Below are 16312 nucleotides of genomic sequence, written 5' to 3'. Positions count from 1 at the left end.
GATAAAGAGTATAGGAAGAATACTTTCCTATTTAAGAAATTCCTAGAAATGAGGGCTAAAGCAATTTTTTACAAAAGGAAAAGAACTTAAGAGAATAAGCATAGTTAAAGAGGAAACACATTTTTTGCCTTTTGGGAAATGACATGACTTATTTAGAGGATCTTAAGTAATTCAGCAAAAAATTAATTTAAACAATAAATTCAGTCAAGCTGCATAAAATCAATATGATACATGTTATAAAATAAGTCACATAAATTACCTGTATTTCTATATACTACCAATAAAACACAAATGTCAACTGTGAAAATCCATTCCCCAGATACAGAGGAGTTCCTGTTGAATTGGGGGAGGGTATTTGTTAAAAAGGAAAGTTTTTAGTCATTCATGATGGAGCAACCAGATAATGGAGCCCACAGCCTAGAAGCAGGGGGTAATTTGCTCTTGAAAACCACAAAGAAGAGTTTTGAAGAGGGATTAGTATAGAGAGTGGAACAGATGGGACACACAAGCAGGATGTTTTGCAGTAACAGTTAACTATAAGTCTGAGAACGAAGGAAGTCTGGTACTGATAAGCATATGTTCTCAAATTATAGTAAAAGGCAGTACTGTAATCATTAAAATGTCTTGATTAAAACCGAATAAAAATATGAAGTCCAATAATGAAATAAATTAGGTATACAGAGGCAAAGAAACAGTAGTTCCATAAATCCAAGTGCCCCAGTTACAGGACTAAGGGCTCATTATTTGAAAAAATCCCTGAGAAAACTGGAGCAGATATTGGGTATAAGTCAAGATCTCACACCATATCTCAAGATAAATTCTAAAATGGGTTATGTAACTTATGCCTAAAGATGATTTCACAGGGTAATTAAAAGGAGCAAAATAGAAATTATCTTTCAGGGAAAAGAATTTCTGATTATAAAAGTGATAGAAAAGATGACAGAAAATAAAACAGAATTTTGTTTACATAAAATTAAAAAGATTTTGTTTAAATAAACTTTATGTTGATAAAATCAGAAGGGAAGCAAGTAATGGAGAAAGACTATATGCATGAAGTTTCTCTGATTAAGATTTCATTTTTAGGTTATACAAGGAGTTGATTCAAAATTATAGGATGAAGAATTGTTCCCCAATAAATGAATGATCAAAGAACACAGTTCTCAAAGGAAAAATTCAAATTCTTAATAACCACATTGAAAAAAGTGCTTCAAATCATGAAGAATTAGAGAAATGCAAACTCAAGCAACTCTGAAGTTCTACTTCACACTCATCACACTGAAAAATATAAAAGAGGAAAATTCAACAAATTGTTGAATATGTTTTGGAAAACAGGCAGAGTAATATACTGTTGATGAAGCTGTCAGTTAGTCTAGCCATTCTGGAAAGCAATTTGGTACTAAGCGCCAAAAATTATTAAATTATATGTACCTATTGGCCCAGCTATACCACTTCTATGCCTACACAACAAAGAGATCAAAGAAAATGAAAAGGATTTATAGTAATTCTTTTCAGAGTTGCCAAAAAGTAGAAACAAATAGTGAGCCTATCTATTGGGGAATGCCTAAAGAAATTATAATATATTAACATAATAGAATATTATTGTGTCATAAGAAAAACATGAACACTTTCAAATGAAGATGGAGAGACTTTTATGAATTGAAACTAACTGAAGTGAGTAGAACTAGAAAAACAAATTATATAATGACAGAAACATTATATAGAGAAACAACTTTGAAAGACCTAAATACTCTGATTAATGAACTAATGAACTAGTATTCCAGAGAACTGAAGATGAAATAGATCACCCACATTCAGCTAGAGAGATGGAAGATTTAAAATCTCATCACAATATGAATTTCTGATATTAGGTTGTTTCCTGTACATCATATTATGTAATTGGGATGATCTCTTTTGTCAATTAGGTCAATTTAATTTACTTATGTTGTATGTTCATAAATGTTCATGTGTTATCTGTGTAATTAGTTGGAATTGCATGTTATGTCCTCAGAAGGGAAGTAAAGATCTATGCTGGATGTGAGACTGAAAAAAAAAATTGGGGTTGTTGGGGAGGCCAAAGTATCCTGGAAAAGAGGAACGTTGAAACTGAGTTTGTTGTTGTTTGCCTTTTGCTGTTGATAGAAATAAGCCATAAAATCAAGGTGCCAGCAGGGTATAAGATAATGACTATGTTTTCTTTGCTTAATTTTTATTTTGCTTAGATTTATTTTCATGCTAGTCTGAAGAGAGACTTGGAGTGAAATCAGTGGAAAATAGCTTGGTATACCTTTAGCTTCCATGAAATTATTTTGGGGTTTCTTCAGAAGAGACTCCTAAAACAGATTCTGTGGGCAAAGGATGTGCATAAAAGGTAAACTGAAACTCAAGTTACAGACACTTCAGACCTGGGGGTCACTCTGCCTGGCTTTGGTAATGTTTGCCTTAACTAGACGTAGTACTCATAACTATGGATTGTGATCCTTATTAGAGAGAAACTTCTTAGTCACTTTGTTTTAGCAGATTTCTATCTGCTGAGATTCATGCAGATGGTTCTAGTAGAAATTGATTGCAGAGAAAAGTTACAATATCAGAGGAGATGCTAAAGTGAAACAATGTGATGGCAAATGGAAAGAAATATTCAGAAGGGCAACAGAGTACATCATTGAGATTTACTAGAGATATCAACAGCTCTAAAGCTTTGGTTGGGTGAGTTGCCCTGGGTGTATGTATATACAAAACACCATGCCCTGGACACAGAAATCTCTGGTTTAAGTCTTCACCATTTTTTTTTTTAACTACACAAGTGTGTCATCTATGCCTATTGGTGGATCATGAATTTTCTACCCAGTCTTGATTTGTGGGAGACATTATTTACGCATGGCAAGGCAAAAACAAAAATAGTTGGATTTATTCTGGGGAGTAGATGGGTGAAGAAGCTATGTTGCTGTCTTATTAAATGTGCCTTGATGTGCATTAACATGTCTCCAAGGAAGGTGTTTAAAGACATTGGTGAGAGAAGGGCTCATGAATTATGAGATTTTGTTTGTACTACCATTAAATTTTTTTAAAAATTTCCTTTTTCTTATTTTTTAAACTTCATAGTTATTTCTTGACAGGGGCTTGCTATGAATTTGGATAGATATTAAATCCCCTTTCTCTCCACCCTCCCTCCATCTTTCCCCACTCCTCTCAGCAGAGATAATATAATTTAATCTGTGTGAAGATGCCATCTGGAGAGGGCAGAAAACCTTGAGATGCAAAAGAACTCCAGTTTTGGGGTGAGCTATGCATGAGAATGTTACTGGGTTACTGACAAGATATTGTGGCCAAAATTGTGCATATGATTTTTCAGCCTGCTAATAGAGTAGTGAATTGATCTACTATTTGGGTTTGTGTAAACACTGAATCATTTTGGTTTCTTTTGGAATATGATCTTTAAATGTAGGGATAGTTAAGCAGCTGCTATAGGCTAGAACTATGGAGAGAGAAGTCATAGGAAGAGAGTAGTATTGGGTTGTCTAGGCCCAATGGAATGGAGAGGATGAGAGAGTTCATGAAGGTGGAGGGTTCTAAGGAGGTGGGAAAATGAAGAACAGAGGGGATGACAAGGTTATCTTCAAGCGCTCTTAAAGGTGAAACCCTTTCCTTTGCTGCCAGGAGAGATCCCCATGAAAGTCCTAAAGATTTATATATATTGATTGTCAGGGAAACTTAGGTTAGGAAAGAGATTTCAATATGGCAGAACAACAGAAATTCAGAAAAATGCAAGTCTATTAACCATCTAGTTTGTTTCATCTCTAATTCTAAACCTAATTGCTCATGTGTGTCACATACAGGGTTCAGAATGTTGGAGCCATTTTCTCCCTACTAATGATCCCTATTTAAGAATAAATACAAAATTCACCTATCCATTCATTCCCTGTGTGTTAAAAATTCTCAGGAATCCTGGGTCAAAGATGCATTTTAGTCACTTTTCTAGTATAATTCCAAATTGCTTTCTAAAATAGTTGGCCAATGACATTTTCCCTAGGAGTATTTTGATGTCTCTGTTCTTCCATAGCTTCTTCACTATAGACTATTCCCAAATTATGCCATCTTTGCCAGTTTGCTGGGTGTGAGGTGAAACCTCACAGTTTTTTTTTTTAAAAACTAGTGATTTGAAGTAATGTGTCTTATAGTTAAGTTTCTGATTTTTTTTTTTAGAACTCCTTGTTTATTCTCTTTGACAGTCCATTCTGAGCTATAAGAAATGATGATTAGAAAAAGATGGGAAGATATATATCTATATAAACTGCAACATAATAATAATAATCTCTTTTCTCTAATCATTTTTCCTTGAATTGTGTGTCCAATAGACACTACAAATTGAACATGTTCAATACAGAACTCAATATCTTTCTTCTTAAATCTTTCCTCTTCTTCTCTTTCTTAATATTATAGAGGACAATATCTCAGTCTCTCAGGCTGACAATTTAAGAATCATCCTAGACTCCCATTTCTCATTCTCATATCCTATATGAGCCTAATGTCTATCAATTTCATCTTTACAACACCTCTCAAACCCCCTTTACACTTCTGACCTACTACCATTCTGTGGTAGCTCTTGTCATCTCATTGCCTGTAGTATTGCAATAGCCTAAGTAGGTCTTCTTGCCTCAAGTCTCTCCCCACTTTAATTCATCCTTCATTCAGCCAGAAAAGTGATTTTTCTTAAAGCTGAGATTCTACTCAATAGACTCTAGTGGCTACTTATCACATCCAGAGTCAATACAAAATTCTCTCTTTGGTATTTAAGACCATTCAAAACACATTCCCTTCCCTCTCCACCACCTTTCCAATCTTCTTATCCTCCTCTTCAACATTTTCATCCATCTAGTAACATTGGCCATTGGCCATCTTTGCCCTTCCACAAACGACACTCCATCTCTCAGCTTGGAGAATTTTCTCTGTGCTCCATGCTTTCTCTCATCTTTTCCTGCCAGCTTCTTTGGCTTCCTCAAAGTCCCAACTAAAATATCATCTTCAGGAAGCCTTTCTCAACCCCTTTTAATTCTAATACCTTCCCTCTTTTAATTATCTCCTATTTGTCCTGTATATAGCTTGTGTTGTCTCCCCAATAGATTGTGAAGATCTGATCAAAGATGGGGTAGAGCAAAGCCAGGAATCTGATTGAGCTTTCCCAGTTTCTTTCAAAAACCACATGGAACCAAGCCTCTGAGCAGAGACTAACAGAATGAAATCACTCTCCAGCTCTAGACAGACTGGAAAAACTTCAAGAATGGTCAGTCTTAGTAGGGTGAAAAGGGTGTTCAGCCCAGCTGACTCTAGGAAAGCCAGTGAGTCTTAACCACAGCAAATTAGCAACTAAGACCCTCAGTCCTAACTCAGTAGAGAAGCAAATTAGCGGGGCAGTTTCCAGTCCAGAATGCAAACTCTTGGAAACCAGGCTTTTCCTGGAAAAAGCAGCCAAACTACTGACTATAAACACAAGGGGCCCCGCTGCTCAAAAACCAAGAGTGGGACAGCTCCCCTTTGCCCAGGAATAGAGGTCGACCATAAAAGTAAAAAAAGAAAATATCAAAAGAAAAGGAAAGAAAATGACCAAAAAATAGAAAAGAACCTTAACCATACAAAGCTACTATGGGGTGATGGGGCAGACCAAAATACAAACTCAGACAAGGATAAAACATGCACAGAAGAAATTTCAAAGAGTGATATAAATTGGTCTCGAGCCCAAAGAGGTTTATTGGAAGTGCTCATAAAAGACTTTAAAAGGCAAATAAGAGAGACAGAAAAAAAATTGATAAAGGAAATTAGAGGTGTGCATGAGAGAGCCAACTGCTTGGAAAAGGAAGGGGAAAAATGTTCTTTAGAAAACAACTGTTAAAAAGTAGAATTAACCAAATGGAAAAAGAGATAACAAAAGTTAACTGAAGAAAATCACATTAAAAACTAGAACAGAGCAAATGGAAGTTAATGACTCTGTGAGATAGCAAGAATCAGTCAAACAAACTAAAAAAATGGGAGAAAATGTAAAATACCTCATTGTAATAAACAGCTGACCTAGGATATAGATCCAGAGGAGACAATTTAAAAATTGTTGGCCTACCTGAAGGCCATGGCCAAAAAAAAAAAAAAAAAAAAAAAAGCCTGAATAGCATTCTTCAAGAGATTAAGGAAAACTGCTCTGACATTCTAGAAACAGAAGGAAATAGTCCTTGAAAGAATTCATTCATCACCTTTGGAAAGATCCCACAAGGGAAACCCCAAGGAACATTGTTGCCAAACTCTAGAACTACATCTAGAACACATATGGTTAGAAGATGCACACTTAACTTCTCACACATCTCCAGAATCCCAGTCTATATGTTCTGGAAGTTACTGACTTCGAGGAAAACACAGCAACATACACAGAAATATCATACAGAACATCAAGAGCTCAAGGAAATAATACTGCAAACTGCCAAACAAAAATAATTCAAATATCAAGGAGCAATAATCAGGATTACCCAGGATCTGGCAACTTCTACAATACAGGATTGGAGGGCCTGAAATACCATATTCCAGAAGGCAAAGGACTTAGGGTTACAACCAAGAATTAACTACCCATCAAGATTCAGCATCATCTTTCAGGGGAGATGATGGAGCTTCAATGAAGTATGAGACTTTCAATCATTTCTATTGAAAAAAAAACACAGAACTAAACAGAATTTTAAAAAATTATTATAGCTTTTTATTTACAAGATATATATATAGGTAATTTTTCAGCATTGACAGTTGCAAATCCTTTTGTTCCAACTTTTTCCCTCCTTTCCCTCCACCCCCTTCTCCCAGATGGCAGGTTGACCAATACATGTTAAATATGTTAAGGTATAAATTAAATACAATATATGTATACATTAAACAGAAAATTTAATCTACAAACACAAGACTCAAGAGAAGCATAGAAAGATAAAAGGGGATATATATATATATATGTATATATATGTGTATATATATACATATATATATATATATATAATTTAAAGGTTAAACTGTTTACATCCCTAGAGGGGAAAATGATATCTGTAACTCTTGAAAATTGTATCTGTCACTGGGGCAGACAGAGGGGGCCATCACATGGACTGAGGGGGTAGCTGCAAATGGACTCCGATGTGATGACATCAAAGAAGAAGTCATTAAGGAGTGGGAAAAGTCTGTATTTGAAAAAGATTAAAGGGGAAGTATAATGGGACAACTAGTTCACTTGAAGGGATGCAAAAGACTTTATTACAATAGGAAAGGGAAAAAGGGAAAGAGGGGAGGGAAATGAGCATTGTCTCATCAGTTTTGGCTCTAAGAAGAAATAACTTAATCATTCAATTGGGTGTAGAAATTTATCTAACCCCAAAAAAGTAGGAGAGAAAGAAGAAAGAAAAGAGAGGGGCAGGATAGGAGGGAGGGCAGAAACTCTAGGAGAAAAGGTAAGAGAAGGGGGATGGGAAGGGGTAATAGAAGATAAAGTTGTGGTGAGTTCAAATGTGGTGAGCTTTTTCTTCTCAAAACAGCCAGGTGATAAAAGTTCAGATCTTTTATTATCTCCAATATAGCCCGGTTAGCTTAGAGGTCTATCTCTCTGCTTGGTTCCAAGAGCTCCCTCTGAATGTCTCCAAATCCAAAGGTTCTGTCGTTTAGCCTCTGCCTCTTTCTTCTGCCTCCAACCAGCACAGAGATGGAATGAATCTCTTGTTTCCTTCACTTGGGGCTCGGCTAGCTTTCTGGTGAGTCTTTCAGACCAGCTTGGTCTCAGTGGGGGAAGTGCAGGAGCCCGGCCACCAACCACAGTGGTGTGAGATGAAGATGAATCTGGTTGTCCGCTGAAATCTCGACTCGTAGCTTCTTCCTCTGAAACCTTTTTCTTCTGCCACCAGCCAGCCAAGTGGAAAATATTCTGGAATGAATCATTCTTCACTGGCCTTATATCTGACTTTTCTGAGAGAATGGGATTATGGGTTTTCTCCCATAGTGCTCTCTGGCCCTAAGAGCTTTAAGGAAGATGTGAATTCACAAAGTTACAAAGTTTACCTTGTGAAGCTGGCATACTTGTGAACTCCGATGAGTAAAGGTGTAAACACAAGCATTGTACTAATTAGTTCTACTTAGTACCTTGTTTCAGGTTCTGGCCCAAAACATCTTCTTGTAAGATCAGATCAACTCTAATTAGTGAGCAGTTTGTAAAGATTCCAACATAAAGTAATGGGTAGAATGGGTTAAAAAAAAAAACACACTAAGATAAGGGGGGAGGGGTGATAGGAGATAAGGTAGTGGGTGAAGTAACTAAGATTGTGAGGTCCTTAAGGGCACTTGTGAATAGGACTTTATTTTTAAATTGTAGTAAGTTTATTTATTTTTAATACACATCACTTTATGAATCATGTTGGGAGAGAAAAATCAGAGCAAAAAACCATAGGAGAGATTAAAAAAAAAAAACAGAAAAAAAGAAATGAACATAACATGTATGTTCTAGCTTTAGTAGCATTAGTTCTTTTTTTGGGGGGATGCAGATGGCATTTTCTATCCAAAATCTATTGGGATTACTTTGGATCACTGAACACTGAGAAAAATCAAGTTTACATAGTTGATCATCACACATTCTTGCTATTATTGTGTACAGTGTATTCCTTTTCTGCTTGTTTCACTCAGCATCATTTCATGTAAATCTTTCCAGGCCTTTCTATAAGCAGTTTGTTCATCTTTTTTTTTTTTTTTAATAGAACAATAATATTCCATTACCTTCATGTACCACAACTTGTTTAGCCATTCCCCAAATGATGGACATCTTACTCCTTTTCCAATTCTTTGCCACTACAAAAGGAGGTGCTACAAACATTTTTGCATATGTGGGCCCTTTTCTCTCCTTTATGATTTCTTTAGGATACAGACCTAGTAATGGCACTGCTGGGTCAAAGGGCATACACAATTTTATAGCTCTTTGAACATTGTTCCAGATTGCTCTCCAGAGTGGTTGGATCATTAGGACAAATTTCCTAATAATTGTAACTATTTAAAAGTAAAATATTCTCCACCACATGAGATACTACACAACCTCCCTTTGAAAATCTTCCAGCAGAAGTTAGATGATCATTTTTTTAGTATGCTACAGTAACATACTGGGAAGGAGGTAAACTAGATGGCTGTTAGGGTTTTTTCCAACTCTAAAATTCTATGAACTTCTATGGAAGTTGCCCTCAGAAAGAGTGAATTTTCAAAGAAGTGTGGGTTTAGAGGATAAAAAATTATTGAGTTTTCTTTTAGTCATGGTGGGTATTAGACCTTCTTCAAAGCCTAACTCAAATGCCATCCAATCTATGAAGGTTATTCTGATCCTTCATTTAATTTCTATAATAGTTGTGCCAGTTACCATGTGATATTTTAATATTTACTGAGTATATATTTTTTCTTATTAGATTATAAATTGCTCAAGGGCAAGAATATCTTTTTGTGTGTGTCCACCATTGTCTTAGCTCTCTTCCTCTCTTCTTTTCCCTCTCTTTCATTTTCTTTTTCTCTTTTTCTTCTATCTCTTCTCTTCATCCTCTCTTCTCTTTCTCTCCCTTTCTCTCTCTTCTTTCCCCTCTTGAACTTTCATCCTCCCCCTCTTTCTCCTCCTTTGTCTCTGCCTGTCTCTATATCTTTCTGTCTCTCTCCATACACACACACGCACACACATTTATATTTGTTGATTGAATGAGATGAGTGGCAAGAATTCATATATTTAGGAACATCCTTCATCTTTCTGCTTAGTGCTCTTTCCTCCAAGCTAGACTTGTCCAGTCCCTTCAACCCTTCTTAATGTGACCTAGTTTTTAGACCTTTCTCCGTTTTGATTATTTTCCTTTAACTTCCAGTCAAAAACAACATCTCTGGGTTTCCATTTTTATTATCTCTTAAAAATGAAGGGTCTGGAAGAACTGATGTGCAAGGCTCTTTCCAGATCTTTGGAGTCTATACTCTATTTGCTGTATTAGTTCACCAATTGCAGAATAGAGTGAAACTGTAGCCATGGAAAGTAAAAAGAGGGTAAGCAGTCTACCTTAGATGCTCCCTTCAAACACTTTTGTACATGTGGGTCCTTTCCCTTCTTTTTGATTGCCTTGGGATACAGACCTAGTAATAGCATTGCTGGGTCAAAGAGTATGCACAGTTTTATAGCCCTTTGGGCATAGTTCCAGATTGTTCTCCAGAATGGTTGAATCTTTTCAGAACCCCATTAGTGTCCCAATTTTCCCACATCCCTTCCAACATTTAGCATTATCATTTCCTGTCATCTTAGTCAATCTGAGTGGTGTGAAGTGACACCTCAGAGTTGTTTTAATTTGCATTTATTTAATCAACAGTGATTTAGAGCATTTTGTGAATAGGACATAATAGAAGCTTAATAAATATCAGTGACTGATTTTGAGGGAAACTATTTGTGTTTCCCTCTTTGAAAATTTGTCTCCTCATAACCAATAACTATCCATTTTGGAGTGGGAATCAATTACTACTGTACGTTTTCAATCATACCTTACATATGTTATATGACAAAATTTTCAGTTTTTAGTTCGATTTAGGAGAGAATATTATTGATGAATTGGAAACCAGTAACTCTGTCTTCTCCACTAGAGAAATCCCTATCAGCAGGCTGCATTATCTAGTTCTCGTGGAGATATATATAGTAGCATCTATAAATATTGAGATGACGTAGGCCCTTTCATCCAGCGTTCTCTTGTGAGTATCAGAGAGGAAATGTATAAATGTAGGACTCAGCAGTGGTCTGAGAAATAAACAGATGCTGAAGATTGCCTGAGTGGGAAGTTTCAGATGAAACCGCTAGGGAAGGAAAGCAGCTGCCCGGACTGTGGAGAGTCGGGAGGGACAAACGTCAGATGGCTTGTGTGTGGCGATTCAGGTCGGGATTGAATTTAGAATTCCAAAGAAATGCACCATAACCATCTCTGAAAGCAAACCAACACCGGGCAACAAATTTCAGCTGTGAACAAATTTCAGCTGTGAAGAATGAAGGTGCAGTTCCAGCAGCAGTTTCCGTAGTGTAGTGGTTATCACGTTCGCCTCACACGCGAAAGGTCCCCGGTTCGAAACCGGGCGGAAACACGTTTCCTTCTAGTTTTTCCTTTTGAAAATACACTTGGAAATTGTTAAGGATAAACCTCACCTAAGTGGCGTAAACCATATAGGAAGGGTTACGTCACCTAATAAGCTCTTGAGGTACCGTGTGATATGTCTGTGGATGTTGCTGTGTTTTCCTCTCGGTCAGTAACTTCCAGGACACCGGGGCTCTAGAGACGTGGTAGTGCACCCTCTAGCGATATGTGTCCCGGGGCTGACTCCGGAAGGCTAACAATTGAGTGCTTCCCTTCCACATCAAAGTAATAAAAGCCCTTCTTCCCCGGCAGGGATGCACAGCCTTCCTTCGGCCTCAGTGACCCAGGAATAAAAATTTCAGAAGAGGACCGTTCCATTTTCAGTTCCATATTTCAGTTCCCTAGCGGTACATAGAAAACTTAAAAAAAAAAAAAAAAAGACTTTGTTAGTGCAAATTTCTCTCCCCTCTCTTATGCTTGTCCCAGGAGGGGTTCTGGGTAGCAGCTACTTTCTATTCCAGTTCAGCTCCTGGAAGATATAGAGAAAAAGAGAAGAAATTGCTTGAGGCGTAGGTTTTTTGTTGTTGTTGTTTTGTTTTTACGGTGGTAATCTGTTCTTGGTGTAGAAGCGATTTGGTTACAGTCAGGCGTGAAATCTTCCAGCACACTGTTTATCAGTATTTGGAAAGTGTAGCCCGGTTATCTGAGTTTGTCATTGTGATTAGTCCTTCGTCCTCGAAAAGGATCATGACATCGGGGAGATGATGCCATGACACACAAGTGAATTGGGTCGAGGTGTGGAAAAGCTGTCTCACTTTCTCGAGACTCCAGAATCACTTGGGTCCAGTGGCAACATACAGATCAGGATGACTTCGGATGGCTCTGGATGTAAAGAGACCTGGACCTTTTTAAACTAAGGCCTTTCCCAGGTCTCAGTTTGTCTGAGGCAACTACCATTCAGTGATTAAGACTTAAGTAGGTATGAAGCAAAGGTTTGATTTCTTTCCTAGTTTTAAAAAAAAATCAATTTGAGAGGGAAAGACCTTTGGGGTTTCTGGCCCAGACAGAAATCTGAGCCTAAATAATGATCAAATGAGGCTTGGATTGGGACTTATTGTTGGCCAATCAATGAGAGCCAGAGGCAAGGTCCTTAAAAATATAAATCTAATTCCTTTTCAAAAATATATTTATTTTAATTATTTTATTCTTAAATAAAGCTTTTTTATTTTCAAAACATATGCACGGATAATTTGACAACAGTGGCCCCTGCAGAGCCTTGTGTTTCCAATTTTTTCCTTCCCTCCAGCCTCTTCCCCAGAGGGCGAGCAATTCAATATATGTTAAACACGTTAAAATATATGTTAAATCCAATTGTGTATAAACATATTTCTACAGTTCTCTTGCTGCACAAGAGAAATAAGATAAAAAAAAAGAAAGTAAACAAGAAAACAAAATGCAAGCAAACAACAAAAAGAGTGAGAATGCTATGTTGTGATCCACATTCAGTTCCTACAGTCCCCTCTGGGTGTAGATGACTCTTTTCATCACAAGATCATGGGAATTGGCATCAACCAGCTCGTTGTTGAGAAGAGCCACATTCATCAGAATTGATCGTGAGATAATATTGATGTTGCTGTGTACAATGACCTCCTAGTTCTACTCATTTCACTTAGCATCAGTTCATATAAGTCTCTCCAGTTCTCTCTAAAATCCTTCTCTTGATCGTTTCTTACATTACAGTAATATTCCATAGTATTCATATACCATAACTTATTCAGCCATTCTACAACTGATGGGCATCCAAATTTTTATTCCTTTGAACAGAGGATCAGCAGGAAAAGGCAGGATTTCCTGTATGAACAAAGGGGTAAGAGAAAGGAAAGAGGTAGGAGGGAAAGAAGGAAGGAGTGAGCTAAATTGCTTAACTGGAACTGTGAGATTTCTAGGTAGGCAATTTATTAATGTTTGTTAATATAACAATTAACAATATAACACTATAACGGAGTCCAGCAAGTTCAAAGAAAATAAGCAAAAAGGCTCAAACTTCGCCCAACGTGGGGCTCGAACCCACGACCCTGAGATTAAGAGTCTCATGCTCTACCGACTGAGCTAGCCGGGCGACGCCCTATGTGACCCTTCCTTCACGTGTCCCAAAAGAAACATTAGTGTTAGGATCCAGAAAGTGAAACTCCCTTTTATTTTCAGTTTCTCTCTTTCCCAGCGGATTTTCACTTTGGCCTCTGTGTCACAAGAAGGGTGGGTAGGAAAAGGTTAAGAGGGAAAAGGCAAAGAATATTAAAAGGCCAAGAAACAACAAGTCTCCTACTCCCAGTCCACTTAAAACCTTATTTGTACCCAAATAACAACGCTTAGAGGTTTTTCCACCTTCGCATTTTAAGTCTGATTGAAGCTTGCTCAGGGACTGCATTAGTCTTTCGTGATTCCAGACTGCTCTATTGGTATTCGGTAGTAGGTGAGTAGGTGCAAAAAAAGATGACTGTTCTGGTAAAGCGTGACTGGTGACAAGTCAGGAAATGCAAACGGTTTGGAGGGGGGGGGGGGGGGGGGAGGGGACCGCTGGCGCAGAGGGTCAGAAAGGCTCCCTTAGGATCGGGCTCCTGCTCGCAAGAAATCAGAACTATTCTGAAGTAGACAACGGAAGAGAGAATATGTTCCGGACATCGCAAAGTTTGGGACGACATGAGCATCAATTCTTCCTTGAAATTATGTTTCTTGGGGCTGCTAGATGGCGCAGTGGATTGTGCACTGGTCCTGGAATATGGAGGAAATAATGTTTCTTGATGCCTTTGGATACAAAAAAAAAAAAAAAAAAAAAAAAAAAAAAAAAAGGCAACTTCTCCAGGTCCACTAATCTGCAACATCCTTTTGTCTCCTGGGGTCAGGCTGTCCTGTTTCACTTCATATTCTTGCAGTAGGTTAATGGATGTCGATCTATCTACTTATCACCTATAATATTATATGCATACATGTATGGATATACCTATACATATTATTGAAACTGCACTCAAAGATTAAGATAGTGGCCCCTTCCAGAAAAGCCAAGATTAATGTAATTCAGTTCCTATCATCTCTTTAGTCCCTGAATAAGAACATTACATTTACGCACAGCTGTGACTAAGGTGAGATGATCTGTAGATTTTATCAGGGCACCAATCCCCAAAGGGGCATGGAGGGGATCCTGCAAGCTGCCAGGATCCCAGTGAAATCCCCTGCTGATCCTGGATCTCCAGTCACCTGAGTTCACCTACTCTTTCATCTATTAATGAGTACCCTATCCTCCTATCACTATACATACTAGCCTGTTGGATTGCACCAGATAATCTTCTTTTACAGCCCTCTTCTCTCCATTATTTTTGCTTCTGAAGTTACCAAATCCCCCTACCCCATCCTTGTCTTTCAGAACCCAGTTATTTGTATTCTCTTAAATTTACAGATTGAATCTCCACCCCTTGCATGGGGAATACCAGTAGCATAAAAACTCTTCAAGGACCAGAGAATTTTCTTTTCCTCCTTGTAGAAAAAATGAAAATCTATCAGTGCTGCTCTGCACTTAGAAGATATACAACTGTAGAAGTGATTTGATTTGATCCTAGATGGGACTGGAATCTAGGAACTATACCAACTAAGCTAAGGAGGGAATGCTGCTAAAGAAACAAAGTAAATCTGAAGGAAAATTAATGCTGGGCACCATGTTCCTGGTGTTTCTTCATATAGGAACAGAGACTTAGACTTGTAAGGTATTTTAAAGGCCATAAGACTTTATTTTATAGATAAGTAAACTGAGTTCTGGAAAGTCAAGTCAATGGTAATAAGCATCAAAGTCAGGATGTCAAATCATGACCACTGGCTTTAAACTCAAGCTTGCTATTTTGATAAAAATGCAAACAATTTAATTGAAACTGCCCTCAGAGATAAAGATATTAGCCTCCTATTCCTGCTGTTTTCAGGCTCAATAATAATCACCATGGAAATTTTTTCTCTTTATCCATTGCCCTGTGGTGGTTGAAAATGTAAATGAGAAAGTTTAGCACTTAGAGAAAATGGTTATGGTAGAAATGATACCTAAATGGTTCCAGTGAGAAATAGGACCACTGGCTTTCAAGTGCTGGGGGTTGGTCACTGAAATATGAGTCTACTATAAGAAATGTTATCTTTTACTACTTTGTATTGACATTTGGAATATACAACCCACACTAATTTGTACTTCCATTTTTCAAGCAAGAATAAGAAATGACAAAGTTTTCAGTTAAATAGACATTTGCTGCCATTTACACTGATGCTCCTCCTCTTCTTTCTCCCATCTTTCCTCTTTTACTCACAGTGAAGTGTCCACCAGCTTTTCACCAAGGAAGTCCTGTGTTCATCCCTCCTCTCCCCTCAAAACAGAATCATCTCAATCTCAGCAAATGACTCTACTCTGTTGGCAGAGGAAAATTTCCACTTTTCTTTTATGGGGTTCCTACTCATTACAGTAGGAAATGAAGTAAACAGTTTCTTCCCATTCCTTCCCAAATGCACTTTCTCAAATTCTTTCTCACTCTGGCTTTATTTTCTCCTCTCCCCCTAGCTGAGTTTAGGGAAGAACCTACATCCCAAAGAATACAATTGAGAAAGAGGCTTCTACCAATTCCCATGATTCTCTGGGAAGGCCCTATGTAAGAAAGGCAGCACACCATCATAAGAAAAAGAAGAAACAGTACCTGAGGTCAATAGCAAAGATTTTGGAAGATTTTGACAGGTTTGTATCTTTTTCTGGGAGAGGGGGAATCTTTCCCATTCCTAAAAAACAGCTGCGCATATACAGAGAAAATGTTTTGAGGGACATCAGATGAGGGTGAGAGTTGCCAAAGTGCTGGTATCTCCAGATCATAAACTGCAAGCTCTATGTGACAGATCTGTGTGTTGCAGGATGTGTGGTTCTGTGCACCATGACCAAGCTAAGTGTTCTGCCACTGCTTTTCCCAGTCTTATTTAGCATTTCTTTCTTTGAATTATTCTATCATCCCAATCTTCCACAGAATTCTTTCTGTACCAGGTGAAGCACGGGGACAAATGTTTTGTTATGACCATTGGGGACTTTCCTGGCAGCTGAGGATTTCTCTGGGAAGGAAATATGAGGGACTAAACAAAACAAGTTTGGTTTTTATTTCCCTACAAACATTATAACCATT

General features: G+C 37.7%; 2 non-coding genes across 2 annotated transcripts; one reads left to right on the top strand and one right to left on the bottom strand.

Annotated features, from left to right (window-relative positions):
• The first annotated feature begins 11057 nt into the window (after positions 1 to 11057).
• On the top strand, positions 11058 to 11130 carry TRNAV-CAC (transfer RNA valine (anticodon CAC)). The gene has a single exon. It is a non-coding gene; the product is annotated as a tRNA-Val (tRNA).
• A 2036-nt stretch (positions 11131 to 13166) lies between these two features.
• Positions 13167 to 13239, bottom strand: TRNAK-CUU (transfer RNA lysine (anticodon CUU)). Its single transcript has one exon. It is a non-coding gene; the product is annotated as a tRNA-Lys (tRNA).
• Between the last annotated feature and the right edge of the window lie 3073 nt (positions 13240 to 16312).

This window comes from Antechinus flavipes, chromosome 4, assembly GCF_016432865.1.
Source record: "Antechinus flavipes isolate AdamAnt ecotype Samford, QLD, Australia chromosome 4, AdamAnt_v2, whole genome shotgun sequence".
NCBI lineage: Eukaryota > Metazoa > Chordata > Mammalia > Dasyuromorphia > Dasyuridae > Antechinus > Antechinus flavipes.
This window is presented reverse-complemented; position numbering and strand designations above follow the sequence as displayed.